This window comes from Zingiber officinale, chromosome 5B, assembly GCF_018446385.1.
Source record: "Zingiber officinale cultivar Zhangliang chromosome 5B, Zo_v1.1, whole genome shotgun sequence".
Classification (NCBI taxonomy): domain Eukaryota; kingdom Viridiplantae; phylum Streptophyta; class Magnoliopsida; order Zingiberales; family Zingiberaceae; genus Zingiber; species Zingiber officinale.
This window is the reverse complement of record NC_055995.1, coordinates 87,707,051-87,724,540: the sequence shown is the minus strand read 5'-3', so window position 1 is coordinate 87,724,540 and position 17,490 is coordinate 87,707,051. Positions and strand designations below refer to the sequence as shown.

General features: G+C 39.7%; 1 long non-coding RNA gene across 1 annotated transcript; it reads left to right on the top strand.

The window, feature by feature from the left end:
* Positions 1-13,817: 13,817 nt before the first annotated feature.
* LOC121987595 lies at positions 13,818-16,147 on the top strand. The gene is made up of 3 exons (XR_006113667.1): positions 13,818-13,840; positions 15,588-15,644; positions 16,045-16,147. It is a non-coding gene; the product is annotated as an uncharacterized LOC121987595 (long non-coding RNA).
* Positions 16,148-17,490: the final 1,343 nt, after the last annotated feature.

Below are 17,490 nucleotides of genomic sequence, written 5' to 3'. Positions count from 1 at the left end.
TATCAAGTGGTACTTGCACTCTATGTGTTTACTCGCCTTATGGGCTCGTGGTTCCTTCGAGTTTGCTACTGCACCGCTATTTTCACAATAAATTGTGATGATTTTGGGCAAACCAGGAATCACATCTAAGTCCATTAGGAAGTTCCTAAGCCATACATCTTCTTTGGCTGCCTCAGAGGCTGGCACATACTCAGCTTGCATGGTTGAGTCTGAAACGTATTTCTGCTTAACACTCCTCCATGCTTTGGCTCCACCTCCTAAAGTAAACACATAGCCTGATGTAGACTTACTATTGTCCCTATTTTATTGGAAGTCAAAATCCGTGTAACCCACAGGGAGCAGATCATCTGCTTGGTGCGCCAGCATATAATCTCTAGTCCTTCTCAGGTACTTTAATATATGCTTTATGACAGTCCAATGTCCTTGTCCAGGGTTACTTTGATATTTGCTAACCATGCCCACGGCAAAATAGATATCTGGTCTTGTGCACAACATAGCATACATTAGGCCTCCTACAGCTGAAGTATAAGGAACTGCCTTCATTTCTTCTATCTCTTTTGATGTCTTCGGAGACATCTCTTTAGATAGAGATACTCCATGCTTAAAAGGTAGAAAACCTTTCTTGGAGTCTTGCATGCTAAAACGAGCTAGGATTTTATCGATATATGAAGCTTGGGTTAAGCACAACATTCTTTTCTTGCGATCTCTTATTACTTTGATCTCGAGAATATGTGTGCATTCTCCTAAGTCCTTCATATCGAATTGCTTGGACAACCATACCATTACTTCCGACAACACTTTGATATTGTTTCCAACTAACAAAATGTTATCTACATATAGTACAAGAAATACCACCACATTTCCGTTACACTTCTTGTATACACAAGACTCATCCGGACACTGAATAAATCCATACGACTGGATTACTTCATTAAACTGGATGTTTCAAGACCTTGAAGCTTGCTTCAGTCCATAAATAGACTGATTTAGCTTACAAACTAAATGCTCTTTGCCCTTTGCTATGAACCCCTCTGGTTGCTTCATATGAATGTTCTCTTCAAGACTTCCGTTAAGGAAAGCTGTCTTGACATCCATTTGTCAAACTTCATAATCCATATGAGCGGCAATAGATAAGAGTATCCAGATAGACTTAAGCAAGGCCACCGGCGAAAAGATTTCCTCATAATCGATTCCCTCTTTCTGAGTGTACCCCTTCGCAACAAGCCTTGCTTTGAAGGTTTCCACCTTCTCATCTATCCCTCTTTTCCTTTTGAAGATCCACTTACATCCAACGACTTTTACACCATTTAGTGGTTCTACAAACTCCCAGACCTTATTAGAATACATAGATTCTATTTCAGAATTCATCGCTCTTTGCCAAGATACTGCATCTTTATCTTGGAGTGCTTCGTCATATGTCCGGGGATCAGGTTCATGTTCACCAGGGATCAAGTCTGACGACTCTTCCAAAAACATGAATCTCTCAGGTTGCCTCACAACCCTCCCACTACGATGAGGCACTGTCTGTAACTGTGCATCATTTGTGACACGTGTTGCAGTTTCTTGTGATATTTCATCTTGTACTGTTGGTACTAGACTAGATGTGTCCTCTCTAATTTCTTCTAGAACAATATCACTCATGGGCTTATGGTTCATTACATAACCTTCCTCTAAAAATTGAGCATTGGCGCTAACAATGATCTTCTGATTTTTAGGATTATAAAGCAAACCACCTTTCGTTCCCTTAGGATATCCTACAAACAGATAAACTTTGTACGTGATTTCAACCTGTCAGTATCTCCCTTCAGCACATGTGCTAGACTACCCTATATCCGAATATGACTCAGACTAGGCTTATGCCCATTCCACAATTCCATGGGAGTAGAGGGTACTCATTTAGAAGGTACCATATTCAGAATGTACACTGCTGTTTCCAGAGCATATCCCCAAAAAGAATTTGGTAATTCTGAATAACTCATCATCGATCTAACCATTTCCATAAGAGTCTTATTCCTTCGTTCTGTCACACCATTTTGTTGGGGTGTACCAGGTGTAGACAATTGGGATTGAATCCCTACCTCTGATAAGTAATTCCTAAACTCTCCAAAGAGGTATTCATCACCACGATCAGACCGTAGTGTCTTGATACTTTTACCATGACATTTCTCCGCATCAGCCTGGTACTCTTTGAACTTATCAAAGCATTCAGACTTGCGGCGCATCAAGTAAATGTACCCATATCTCGAATAGTCGTCTATGAATCACCGTCGGTCGGCCCACCGGCGATCATTCCAATCTCTCCTCGAGCGGTGTTATTTTGGTTCTTCTCCTCCCAAGCTGAGGTCCTAGTCTGCTCAGCAGAAGCTCGGGCGGGACTTGTGTTATTTCTCCTTAGAGGCTGATGAGGGCGCTGCTCGTCCGCTTGTCTGTCTTCTTCCCTTCGCCTGGTTGATTAGCGCCTATGTTGTCGATCGGGCGATGGTGAAAAATGTCGATATCCACATGGAGCCGGTCTGCTTGCAATGGGTGTCAGGTCATGGCAGTCGCGCATGTTGTACGTCGTTGACTGATGGAAGGAGCAAAATAATGACGTCTATGACTTGCTCTTTGCAGCTTTCGGACAACCGGATGCTACATATTGCACAACATGTATCCTTGGCTCCTGATGTAGTATTGTTCCCGATTGGGGGCCTTTCGATGGTTGATGGTTAGTGGTCAGCCGTCGTTCCGCAGGAGCAGCATGCTCAGCAGGTGCTTCCTTCCTTGTGTTGCCTGGGCTTCCTCGACATTTATGTATTCGGTGGCTCTCCAGAGTAGGTGGTCGAAGTCCTTTGGCGGCCTCCGGATGAGGGAGCGGAAGAATTCCCCTTCAGTAAGCCCCTGGGTGAAGGTATTCACCAATATCTCCAAGGAGACCGATGTAATATCCATGGCCTCCTGGTTGAACCACTTAATGTAGGCTCTCAGCGCCTCCTTGGGCCCCTGCTTCAATGTGAACAGGTTAATAGTTGTCTTCTGGTAGCGACGACTGTTGGCAAAGTGGTGCAAGAACGCCACTCAAAAATCCTTAAAACTGTGAATTGATCCAATCGGTAGGCGTCTGAACCAGAGTTGCACCGATCCAAAAAGGGTGGTGAGGAAGACCCGACACTATACTCCATTGGTGTACTTATGGAGCATGACCACGGTGTCGAACTTCGCCAAGTGGTCATCCAGATCAATCATTCCATTGTATTCCTCGATCGTCAGTGGGGTGTAATGTCGGAGTAGGGGGGCGTCTAGAATCCCTTGAGAGAATTGTCGGTTGATTCGCTCGAGCGAATCATCATCCCGTGGTGCTTTCCCCTTCCATGGATCCTGCACCAAAGCGTCATCTGATGAGGATCCTGGTTCCCTATCCGCTCGGCCTAGCTCCTCTGATGGAGTATGAAATAGTGCCCGATGGAAGGGGATCAACGCATTGGGTGTGTCCCAGTATGTGTTGGTCGGCTTCTTATTCTATCCCTGAATGAATGCATGCTCTGCTCGGTCTTTATATCCGGCTTAATGACCCGTTGCTGATACGACAGGCTCATGTACTTTGCGCTCGGCCAGTGCCTGTTGTTGTTGTTTCTCTACCATTTTTGCAGCTCAGGTTTGTATCAGCATATGCAACTCCTCCTTTGTTAAAGTCACCATGGTGAGTCATCCAACATCCTCTGTCTTCACGTATTGGATGCAGGCTATGTTCCCACAGACGGCGTCAATATGATCCTGTCCGAAAATAGCGGAGATGGTTAGCTGGGGATGTGGGTGCTATGTTAACTGGATGTAGACCTCGCTCCGCTCTGCAACACAAGAAACGTCAATGCCGAGACAGGGAAGGGGTCCCCGGCGTTGGCCCTCCTACACTCAAATCAGTCACTGAAAAGAGGGAAGAAAATTGAGCAATAGTAAGCGTAGGCATGAATAGTGAATAATGTGTACCTCCGTCGGTGCATGGATTGTTGGATCGAGAAGTGCTAAAGGAGGGGGGTGAATAGCGCTCGTGGCTATTTCTTTCGATAAAAGAAACGTTTTAAGAGTAAGGCGGCGGAAATAAGTAAAGCAACCACACAGGGGACACCAGGGGTTTACTTGGTTCAGAGCCTATAGCGACTCCTACTCCAAGGCCCGCGATCGAAGATCGCTTTCGGTGGGCAATCACTATCAATCCGAAAAACTTTTACAATTGAGGATTACAAGTGCTGAATAAATAAAGGATACCGACAATATAGAAGAATTGAAGAAACGAGGTCGTCAGTTGTCGGAGTAGCAGCGCGTGGTGGAAGCATTCAGAGAGCGTTCAAAAGCACCGATAGTTCTGTTCGAGATCGATGTAAGGCTGCTTCCCGAGGCTCCCTTTTATAGGCTCTACAAGACTGATCCAGATCCCCAAGTCTTGGGATCAGGTTTGTCCCGAGGCAGATCGGTCGACCGATCCCTCCGTTCGGTCGACCGATCAGGCGATCTCCTACTCATCCGATCCACCCGATCCGCTCGCTCCACTTCGATCTGGTCAAGTCTTATCCCGTCATTCAGTCGACTGATCCCGCCGTTCGGTCGACCGATCTGCTTCTCTGACCCGATCAACCTGGCATGATCCAATCGTCGCTGATCCTTGGTTCGGTCGACCGATCCCAAGGTTCGGTCGACCGATCCTCTGGTCGAGCCTGGTCCAATCTCTGGGATTCTGATCTGCTAGCTTGGGGGTTCGGTCGACCGATCCCAAGGTTCGATCGACCTATCCCGGTCAGTTCTAGCCCTGCACAAAATTGTTAGTTTCTTGCACAATAGAGTTAGACCAAAACAGAATATATAAGAAGCTTAAGTTTGACAGTCTTCGGACTGTCCGGTTCTGACTTCGGATTTCTGACCGGAAACCCTAGGTCGAACCGACGCCTACTGTTCCCTCTTCAGCGGAACGCGTCCTCACCTACTCCCCTCAAGAGAGATTACCTGATGTTAGTCCGGTCCTCCAAACCGACTAGACTTTCTGCCTAGGGTTACCACCCCCTAGGACCTAGGGTTACCACCCCCTAGGATTTTTCTCCACTTAGGATTACCACCTCCTAGGACCTAAGGTTACCCCCCTTAGGATTTCTCCACCTAGGGTTACCACCCCCTAGGACCTAAGGTTACCGCCCCTTAGGATTTTTCACCAGCTAGGGTTACAACTCCCTAGGACCTAGGGTTATCACCCCCTAGGGTTTTTAACCTGCATAACCGGAGTTAGGACTTTTCTGCAAACTTATTCACACATATTAGATCACAAACCAACTTAACTTGAACCCTTTGACATAATCAAAACACTGGTTCAATCGTCGGATGCTTCCCGCACCAACAATCTCCCCCTTTTTGATTATGGCAACACGGTTCAAAGTTAAGTAAAAATATGACAAGATTTAAATATGAAATTAAGGACATTAAACATGAGCATGAATGTGTAAAAATTTGAAAAACTTATGCTCCTCCTTATATTTGAATTCTTAATTCTTAAGTTGCTTTAACTTTGACTTTTCTCTATTCCTTTGACACAAATCAAAAAAGATAAGTAGAGAGAAAAATATTCTATTTAATTTTAAGTTCCCCCTGAAGAGTAGCACTTTACAGTTGAAAATGACTTAGTATTTCAAAGAGAATTGTTTTGAGAAAAAAAAACAAATTTGCCTTGAAAAAGACACTTAAGTTAGAAAGTGCCTTGGGCAATACTTAGCTAGCATTTTCAACAAAACAAATTTGCTAAACTTAAGCTTTTGAAAAATACTTAGCTAGATTTAAAGAGCTTTTTGAAAAATACTTAGTTAAATTTGTAAAGCTTTTGCAAGAACACTTAGTTTTTTAGAATAAATTTCCTTGTCATACTTCTAGCTAAGTGAAATAATAAAAAAATTGAAAAACACATCTTTTTTCCTTTAGAAATTGATTTAATAGCTAGAATTGAAAAATACTTTAACCAAGTGAAAGTAATTTTTGTCTTGAAAAAGTGGCTTAGCTAAAAGAAGATTTTAGAACAAAGTGCTTTGTTAAAGCCTTAGGTTTAATGAACGAAGTGAAAACTTTAGTTTTGAAAAAGTCACTAGGTCAAATTTGAGATGGTTTTGAAAAAAAGTTCAGCTTAAGTGCTTGAAAATATGTTTCAAAAACTTTTAAAAGAGAGAAGACAAAAACATTAGTTTTTTTTTTTGATAAATGCTTTTGCTTTTGTTTTACTTCTTTGCACTCCCCCTTAATTAATGCCAGAAATTTCTTTGAGTTTTAGGGAATTAGTATATCCTAGAGTCCAAGCCTGAGTAATTTTGAAATTTAACATAAATCATTTAATCCCCTGAGTCAAATGTCTAACCACTAGCTACTAACTGCTTACCTAGAGGGTAACAACTTTCACTTGGTTAGTCAAGTTAAGTTAAAAATCCAGTTAGATTTGACTAAGTCAGGACCACTTAACTTGATTACTGTATTTTTGGTATTTAACGCCCAGACTTACTGCAATGCACAAAAATAAGCATACTGAAGTCTACGCTGTACCCTATGCATCTCACGTCGTTCTAAGTTTATTTCAAACACAAGCAAGTTAAGCCTAGGGTGTTTGTGAGATGCTCTGGCTGCAACTAGGGGAACATAATTTCTAGGGTTAATGCCTAGGCTAAATCCAAATTTTTGAAAGTCTAATAAATCTGGGATTTTGAAAACAACATTTTTCTTAGAATTTTACAAATAAAAAAATCAAGCTGAAAATATTCTATTCTACTAAACACATTCCTATCTGTCTTCTAAGTGCACTGAACTCAAGTTCAGGTAAGGGTTTTGTGAATATGTCGACTAGGTTTGATTTAGACTCAACATAGTTAAGTACAATATCTCCCCTAGCTACGTGATCCCTTACAAAATGATGTTTTGCATCTATGTGTTTAGTCCTTGAATGGTGAATTGGGGTTTTGGTTAAATTGATTGAACTTATGTTGTCAATTGAGATTTTTGTATTTTGATATTCTAGTTGATAGTCTTTAAGGGTATGCATCATCCATAGCAACTGAGATGCGCATTCACCTAGGGCTATATATTCAACTTCAGTGGTAGATAAAACAACACAGTGTTGCTTTCTGCTTGACCAACTTACTAGGTATTGTCCTAGAAATTGACAGCTACCACTTGTACTTTTTCTATCTAGCTTGCACCCGATATAGTCTGAGTCAGAGTAGCCGATTAGGTCAAAGGTGCAAGATCTAGGGTACTATAATCCTACATTTAGGGTTCCCTTAATATACATAAGGATTCTTTTGACAAGGGTTAAATGAGACTCTTTTGCACAAGATTAGTATCTTACACACATACCTACTGCGAAAATAATGTCTGGTCGGCTCGCAGTTAGGTACAGTAGACTTCCTATCTTACTTCGATAGTATTTCAAGTCTACTGGTTTACCTTCTAAGTCTGAGTCAATTTTAGCATTAGTAGCCATTGGTGTATTAATAATTTTTGAGTTCTCCATTCCAAATTTTCTAATTAATTCCTTAGCATATTTAGTTTGATAAATATAAATTTCATCTTTGATTTGCTTAATTTGTAAACCTAAGAAGAAATTAAGTTCACCTACCATGCTCATTTCAAATTCATTTTCCATTAGTTTGGTGAATTCTTTTAGAAATTTAGAGTTGGTTGATCCAAAAATAATATCGTCTACGTAAATTTGGACTATAAAAATGTCTTTTTCTAAGGTTTTTACAAAAATGGTTGGATCTATTTGACCTTGGTTGAATTATTTTGATATTAGATAATTGGACAAACGTTCATACCAAGCCCTAGGTGCTTGTTTTAGTCTATATAGTGCCTTTTTTAGTCTAAAGACATGCTTTGGTTGTTTTAAGTTCTCAAATCCTGGGGGTTGACCTACATATACCTCTTCTTTAATAAATCTATTTAAAAATGTGGATTTTACATCTATTTGATATAGCTTGAATCCCTTATGTGCTACATAGGCCAGCAGCATCCTAATGGATTCAAGTCTGGCTACAGGGGCATAGGTCTCATCATAGTCTAACCCTTCTACTTGATTGAACCCTTTAGCTACTAACCTAGCTTTGTTTCTAACTATTTCGCCTTGATCATTTAATTTGTTTCTAAAGGCCCATTTAGTATCAATTATGGTCTTGTTAACAGGTTTAGGCACTAATTCCCAGACCTAATTTCTTTTAAATTGGGCCAATTCTTCTTGCATTGCTAAGGTCCAGTCTAGGTCTGGTAGGGCTTCATCTATAGTTTTGGGTTCAATTTTGGAAATCGGGGCTATTTGGCTTAGACTCCTATAAGATGACCTAGTTCTGACTCCTTGAGTTGGGTCACCCAAACTTTGGTCAGATGGGTGATTAGTGCTTGTTCTAGTTGGTCTTATATTTGGGTTGGTAATTAGTTATTGTGATTTATTAAGTTCAGGTTGAATTTCGTCATCATCTTCTGTGTTTCTTGAATTAACATTTTCTATATTATTATTTATTATATTGGGTGATTTATTTTCTTCATCAAATATCACATTTATTGTTTCTTCAACTTTTAGGGTGTTTTTGTTGTAAACTATATATGCCCTACTGGTTATTGAGTACCCTAAAAATATCCCTGGGGTTGTTTTTGACGAAAATTTTCCTAAGTAGTCTTTAGTGTTTAAAATGAATACTTTACACCCAAATACTTTTAAATAGTTTAAGTTAGGAATTTTATTATAGTAAATTTCATAGGGTGTTTTATTCTGAAGTTTGTTAATTAAAATCCTATTTTGTATATAACAGGCTGTATTAATTGTTGGTGCAATATTCCTTAGGTCAAGGCTGTATTAATTGTTAGTGCAATATTCCTTTGGTTCAAGCTCGAGTCTTGATGTTTGGGTTTCGATGTTTGACAATACATGTAGACAACACATGGAGATTGCAAGTGCGACTGCTCATGTGGAAAGATTGTGAAGGAGAGTCAAGTAGGTCAAGGTTGACTGGATACTTGACAGGGAAATCCTGGTGAGTAAAGCCAGGTGAAAGTCCTGGTGAGTGAAGCTAGGTAGATGAGAAGTCCTAGTGAGTGAAGCTAGGCAGAAGGGAAATCCTGGTGAGTGAAGTCAGGTGAAAGACCTAGTGAGTGAAGCTAGGAAGTTGGGAAATCCTGGTGAGTGAAGCCAGGTGAAAGTCCTGGTGAGTGAAGCCAAGCAGATGAGAAGTCCTAGTGAGTGAAGCTAGGCAGAAGGGAAGTCCTGGTGAGTGAAGCCAGGCACAGGAAATCCAGATGGATCAAGGTTGATCGGACATCTGGTGTTGGAAAGACCAAGTAGGTTAAAGAGATTGACCGGATACTTAGCACGAGGAAATCCATATAGGTCAAGGGTGACCAGACATCTGGTGGAAGTCCAAGTGGGTCAAAGGAATTGACCGGACACTTGGTGAGAGAGTCCTAGCAGGTCAAGGGTGGCCGGATTCTAGGCATGATGTACCAACAGGTCATGGTTGACCGGATGTTGGTTTAGGGGACTTTGGACTTAGTTTTGGGCAAAAATCATGAGCTGGATCGATCAGCTGATCGATTGTCTCATGCTCAATCGATCAGTTGATCGATTGGGTGACTCCCCGCGACAAGCCTCCTCCCAATCGATCAGTGGATCGATTGAGAGAAGCTCGTGATTGCACAGAACAGCTCTGGATCGATCGACTGATCGATTCAGAGCCTCCAATCGATCGGCCGATCGATTGGGAGTCGCGATTCTACGCGATAAGCCCTGGATCGATCAACCAATCGATCCAGGCAATTCCCAGGAGCTCAGAGGCGCTCTGGATCGATCGGCTGATCGATCCAAAGCCTCCCCAATCGATTGGGATCCGACCGTTGGCGCAGGATATAGTCGTTGTCGAGCTCTTCCTTCGCCAACGCTTGCACTGTTCAGCTCCGATCTTCACAGCATTTTTCCACTCTCACCGCCAGTTCTTAAAGGATCTTGGAGAGACATCCAAGTCAAGAAACGTGACTATAACAAGAAGAAGAAGCTAGGGTTAGGGTTTTCATTGCATATCTTGTAAGATATTTCTTGTATTTGTCTTCCCTTGCTTTCTTCTTGTATTGAGAGTATTGTAGGGCTTCTCCGTCTTTGGTAGTTACCGAAAAGGAGTGTTTACATAGTGGAGGGTGCGTGAGTGTGTGGATCCTTGGATTAGTCACCTCTTCTTGAGGTGGATACCAAGTAAATCCTTTGTGTTAGCGTTGTGTGTGTTGTTTCTTGTATTTCTGCTGCATATCCTTGAAGAAACAAGCAACGAAGAGCACAATGAGCGAGAAGAGCTATTCACACCCCCCCCTCTAGCTACATTTCGGTCCCAACAAGTGGTATCAGAGCAAGACCGCTCTTCACCGGAATCATCGCCGGAAGGGGCAACAAGCTAGAGGGTGAAGAAGTTGAAGCAAATTCATCAAGTCAAAGAATTCAAAAAAGGCTCAACTTCTAGATGAAATTCCAAGATAGACTTGGGTTTGACACAAGGGTGCCTCCACCATTCACAATGATGAGCTTCGATCTTTGGAGATCAAGGATCGAAAATTTCCTGATGGTGGAGATAGAGCAATGGTTTACTCTCATGGAAGGCTTCGAAGCTCCAATTAGTTCAAAGGGCAAAATTCTCAAGAAGAGCAAATGGAGCCAAGAGCAAATTCAAAGGAGCGAGGCAAATGACAATGTGACCAAGCTATTGGTCAATTTATTGCTAAGCAATATTTTGGCTCAAGTCGGAGAATTCAAAGATGCCAAGGAACTTTGGAGCAAATTGGCAACGATTCATGAGATCCCCTCCACTGTACCAATCCAAGAAGAATCAAATGAGGGTGATTCATTGAATCAAGATCAAAAAGAAGAGGAAGTGGACTCCGAAGTTGAGAGATGCTCAACTTCCGAAGAAGAAGAAGTCCAAGAAGCCTCATCTTCAAAGGAATGCAATGAAAAGAGCAAAGAGGGAGCATACTCTTTGTTACATGTACAAGATGAGGATGAAGAAGCTTCCACCTCCATAAGTCGAGTCAAATCTATTGGAGGAGCATCATTATCAGATCAAGAGAAAGCATCTACCTCCGGATCAAAAAGAGGATCAAGTGCCATCCCTACACATGAAGGTATAACTAGTTCAATTAAAAATAAAAATCACATTATATGTTTTGAGTGTAGGGAACATGAGCACTACAAAAGCAAATGCCCTAAATTGGCCAAGAAGAAGGGCCAAGTGGCATCAAAGGGCAAGGAGAAGCCCAAAGAGACCGTTCCCGGAACAAAGAAGAACAAGGAGCACATTGTGTGCTTCTTGTGTAATAAAAAAGGACACTATAGAAGTCAATGTCCTAAAGGGAAGAAGGCGGTCAAGGCTCAAGGAGGAAGCATGAGTCAAGGGGGACCCTCCAAGGTAAAACGAAAGGTATCATTTATTGAGCCTACTCTTTTAAATAATGGTAAAAAGTATGCTACTTCAAATTTATATCATTTTAATGCTATTTACCATAAAAATAGGGAGCATGATAGCATTAAAGAAAAACATATGGCTCTCCATGCTAAGACTACCACACCTAGGGTTAGAAAGGTAAGTAAAAGTTTAGGCAATAACACTAAGGACCATAGTTATAAGCCTAGAAATAAAAATGCTCAAGGATTTAAATAAAAATCAAAATCTAGGGATTTATGGGAAGAAAATCAAGTCTTGAGGTCAAATCTTGATAAAATGAAAAAGACTCTAAAAAGGATGAAAAGTATCCTAAAAGGGCAAAATGAGCAAAACCTAGGTTTAGCACAACAAGGGTCATCCAAGGGCCATAGGGGTTTGGGATACAAACCTAAAACTAAAAAGGATTTACCTTCTTACCATATGGTTCCATATAATTATGGAACCAACCTTAGGTCAAATGGTCAAGTCAAAAATACAAGGGAAGTTATCCCTAGAAGTATTTTTGCAATAACAAACGTGACTAAGACTTCTAAGAAGTCCAAGAAAGTCACTAAGAAGGTCACAAGGGAGGTAATCCCTAGAGTTGATCTAGAAAAAGTGACCAAGGCTTCTAAGAAGCCTAACAAAGTCACTAGGAAGGTATCTAGGGAAGTTATCCCTAGTGAATACCTAGAGCATTCAAGGAGCTCCAATAGATTTTGGGTTCCTAGGAGCATTTTCTCTACCCCTTAGATGGGCTAGAGAGTGTCAACTCAAATTAGGAGGGTAGTTAACTCAACTTTGATGAAGTTGACACTCGGAGAGAATTTTTAAGGTTATTATCAACCTTTGAAAATGAAGTGGAGTTTCATTTACTCTTTGGAAGAGTAAAATGTGCCATAATTTGAAAGTTTCAATTTTAAATTAAATTGGCACAATTGAAAAATCATAAGAACTACCAAGTTGGGATTTTGGTATGTTCTTAAGAGATTAAGGGCAAAAATTTAGGACTTGATCTCAAATGACTACTCCTTGAAGGAGGAAATGTGCCAAAATTTGAGAAATATGCTTAATTTAAATTGACACAAATTAGGAAAAGTAAAAGAAATGTCAAAATTGGGTTTTGGCATTTTCTTAGAAAATATTGGGGCAATCTAGGTTTAAAATTTAAGTTAGCTAAGGTTTAAGGATACTTAGAGAGTTATTCTAGGTATTTTATTTATGCTAATTTGCCATGCTTTGTTTGCCCATCATATATGTCATGACATCATGTTTATTTTTGCATTCATGCCTTATTATGAAAAATACAAAAATACCATGTCATGTCATACATACATCATGTAGTCATAGGAAATTTTCTTTTGAAAATTATTTCATTTTGATGTATGTCATAACATATCATGCATTATGCTTAAATTCCTTGCAATTAAGGACCAAATGACATTTACTAACAAGTAACATCCTTGGTGGATGCACTACAACAAAAACCCTCATAGACATCAGTGGAATAACAACGATTTTAAGCAAAAACCGATGTTTTTGAGTATTTTACACCGGTTTTTTCAAAAACCGGTGTCTATGAGCGCAGATTTTAGCTCATAGACATCGGTTTTTTAGGCGATGTCTATGAGCACCTTTTTTTTCGTTAATAGACACCGATTTTAACTGCGGTTTTTAAAATCCGGTGTTAATGAACCAAAATAAAATATTTTAATATTCCCACAGCCAAAATTTGCAACACTGTGAAGTTCCCTCCAAACCTAAATCTATATCGCGCCCCTTCCTCACGCGACCATCTCTCTCATCTAAACCTAAACCTAAACCTAAACCTCCGACCATCTCTCTCAACCTCATCTGCCTCTTCTCCTTCCTAGATCGACGCCCTTGCTTCTCCGTCCGCATTGTGAAACCTCGGCCACGTTGCTCGCAGTCTCGCTTGTTTTTTTTGTTGGTCCAGTCCGCGGAAGAAGAAAAAAAAAAGCCGCGTCGCATCAAAAAAAGCACCGCCCGCGAGCGAGCTCCTCTCCGCGAGCCCTAGCCACCTTCCTCTCCGCGAGCCACCGCCCTCTCCACGAGCGAGCTCCTCTTCGCGACCAGCCACCTTCCTCGCCGCGAGCCACCGCACCTTCCTCGCCGCGAGCATCCGCGAGCTGGAGCTCTCCGTGAACCCTATTCCTCTCCGCGAGCCACCTTCCTCTCCGCGAGCAGTCTCCTCACCGCAAGCCCAAGCAGCAGCGGCCAGACACCTTCCTCGTCGCGAGCCACGACCCTCTCCTCGAGCCCTAGCAGAAGCGCCGCGGTCCAAATCCTGGTTGGGAAAAAATAGTACCACCATTACCATCCAGCAGCAAGCCATCCTGGTCCTGCGTCGAATCTTCATCGTCGCTCTGGTAATTTCCTCTCTTTTCTTTATTGGATTCTTTCCTAATTGTCTTCTGTTTCCTTAGGGAATCACTAATGGTTAGGTTTTGTTTGGATTCATGTGCTGGAACAAAGTTATTAGGTTGATTATTTTATTTTTATTTTTTTGGCAAGAAACAAAATGGCCAAATTAATCTGGGTAGATTTCTGGTTTGGCTGGTTCTTCGTGTTTGTGCCTCATATGGAATCAAAAAAATTGTTTCTTTTTAAACCCATGGATTAATTCTCTTTCATCCGTGGATAATTCTAAAAGGCATGCACTTTCTTGCTGAATTGGTCTTGTAATCCTTCAGTTGAAGCTCGTTTAATCTATTAGCATTATGGCTTCCTATACTTAGTCACACTTCCTTTTTTTAAATTTTTAATCCAAAGATTAGGGGGTTTTTATTGTTGTTTTTAGTACCTTCCTAGAAATGTGTTATGGACGACTATAAAGAAGTAATTAGTTCTAATTCATAAAGAGATAATGTTGATTTCTTGCTTGTAATCTGTATTTTACTTATTTGCATGTGCTTTCAATCTAGTTATAGCATCTTTGAAATGAAGAGTATTGAAACCTGTTTGATCCCACTTGTATCCAGTTTTTCTTGAAGGAACTCTCATTAAGTCTTCTTCGTAAGTTGTATAGTAAACCATGAAGAGTGTTTGTTACTCAGTTATGTGATTACACAAACCATGGAAGTGTTCAAGAGATTTGTTATATTAATTTAGTTTGATTTATTTGCATATTGTGCAACTACTAACTCACCATTGAAAGAAGCTAACTTTATCCAGAGGATTGGAAGTGCAAGTATATCCATGGTTAACAAAAATATATTAGTGTATGCATAGATGTTATGTGACTGATAACTGGATTGAACCTTACTGATATGAGGTTAATCTATGATGTGAACCTTACTGATACATGGTAAAAAGTCAAACTCTTTGACTACCTCCTTAATGTCTCCTATTACTGATCTTTCAAGCCCCGTTGTGTCCATTACTATTACTATGAAGAAATTGAAAGGAAAGAACTACGCTTTGCGTGCTGCAATATTTTGAGTTTGGTTTGTGGTTCATGATGTAATCGGCGATCTCTTCCAATTAAGATAAGACATTGGGATAGTTACTCACATTGGTTGACTTTAGATTTTTGAGTTGACTGTAGTATTTTATAAATCACTTCAATTGTCAAGGTCATTTAGAATAGTTCTGACAAGGTCTTCACTATTATGTGCCTTCATATTGTTTGCTCTTAGTTAAAGCTAGTGAATGCTCAGATTTTGGGAGCCCCTTCCATTCTACTCCCGTCAGATGTGTAGATGCGGAGGATGTTGGCATTTACCATAATGGCACAAGTTGGTGTTGTCCTAGATCAAATAATTCGGGGGAACTATTGACTAACACCATCAAACATATTTAAATTGATTATAATTGAATTACAATATGCTTCATTTCTGTGTTACTAGTATGTTCCAATTTACCTCTAGAAGTTTGTGAACTTTGTTTGATTATTTATTGTCTGCTATCTATATATTGTATTGTCATTTCTTTTTGGAGAAGTGTGCTTCAATTTTTTTCCCCCTGATGAAATCATCATTGTATTTGTACCTCCCTATATGCATTCATGAACAAATGGTTTAGAATTTAAGCTTGTGATGTCTGTAAATATTCAGTTTTTTGCTGCTAAATTGTGTTCGAAGTTAACACTTTTATCATGTGTATTTCTATACACAGGAAAAACATAATCAGGAATTTCACTGGTAGCTAAGATCTGTTATTTTGGACAATGAGGTTAGTACTAGTAATGCGTGATATTTACCTTTTCTTTTGTCTTGGCCTTGCTAGATGTTGCCTGTTTAAACAAAATTTCAAAAAATTGTTTTCGTAAATTAGTTGACGCTATTGCAACTGGCCTGAAAATTCACAAATTCCATAGTTCAGGACCTTTTAGCTTTTCTTTTATTTGTACAGAGGATGCTTGTCTGTTTTAGAAGGAATTTGACTAAGTGATCATTCATAGAAAAATTGATTTTACATATGACTAGATTCAGAATTTAGAAATTCTGCAGATTTTTTTTTTTTTAAAAAAATGGTTAGGTGTCACTTTTTTTTTCCCCTGAAACTGACTTATGTATTTCTCCATGTTGGATAATATAAACCTTAAGAGTTGCATATTATGTATATCTTTTAGTAGGCCTCAAGTGAGATGGAATGAAGACAACTTGTATGAAATTGAAGCCAATAAACCAGTGAGGCAGAAAATAACTGAACCTAAAACACCTTATCATCCTATGGTTGAGAATGATGGTAAGTCCGCAAATGTTGATTTATTCAAACAACTTGCACTTTGATCTAATATCTATTTAACAAGTTAAAGAGGGAATAAATAACTTTCAGATGCTTAAAACTCATTCATTGGTAATGCAGGTTGTTTATCGCCAAGAAGAGCTTCGCAGGTCCAAATCATCCTCATCTTCTACTGCTTGCTAATTTTTTCCCCCTTTGATGAAGTGTCTTCTTTCTAATTAGAAAAGCTTGGACCAGTTGAAGTTTCTGTGTAGGTACGGATGTGGGCACATTGATTTAATCCTGTGATTAGGTTCAGAATAGATAATTGACATAACATTTCTTCCACTGATACTGTCTTTATCTGATTATTTTGTGTTGCTAACAATGTGGTGCAGCTGTGGAACTATCTATGCTAGTGTTGTCTTCTAAAATAGTTCGTGTATTGCCGTTAATGTTGTTCTAAGGAAAGAATTTATCTCACAATTCATTGTTTACTTAACATTTTGTTCCTTGCATTTCACTAAGTTAGTTTGCTAAAACAAAAGAACACTTCGTAAGAATGTTTTCCTTATTTTCTCCTCCTTGGTAATATTTTAAGAACTATTGGCAATACACTTATTGAGATTGTTTTCATGTCTAATTTGAATATTTTGATCTCTGAGTGTCTGGAATGAGAAGATTAAGTTCATAATGTTATGAATGGAGTGAACTATTGGCAATGACACTGCTTGAACAAGAAGCAATTTTTGTTCAGTGGAGTTGAGGGAGAGTTTTATTTTTACTGTATTCATCTATTTATTTTAGTCTTAAAGTTCTCCTGGTTAATGAAGTTAGAATGATTAGTTACCATATGAATGCATATTAATGATCTTCATTTTTGTTGAGTCTCATTAATGATCACTTCCATTCAATAACATAACTTGAAGTTTAGTTTTACTATAAGGGCGTGCTCTACTTATTTTTTTTTTTCTCTTTTTACCCCAATTCTAGATGAAAGATTTTCTGAGATAGTTGGAAGCCCTTATTACATGGCTCCAGAAGTTTTAAAACGGAATTATGGACCAGAAATTGATATATGGAGTGCTGGAGTTATACTCTATATCTTACTGTGTGGAGTTCCACCATTTTGGGCTGGTAAGCTTTTTATCAATAAATCCATTTTGGTAACTATGCATTGGGGATATCTGGACGCAGGAAACCTTGTTGGCATCTATTATGAACAAAGTCAACTTGACATGGCAATTCTGCATTACAAGCAAGCTATCAACTGTGATTCTACCTTTATTGAAGCTTACAATAATCTGGTAAGTTGATAATGGTCTAATATGTCAAAATGTGGTATCCTTCT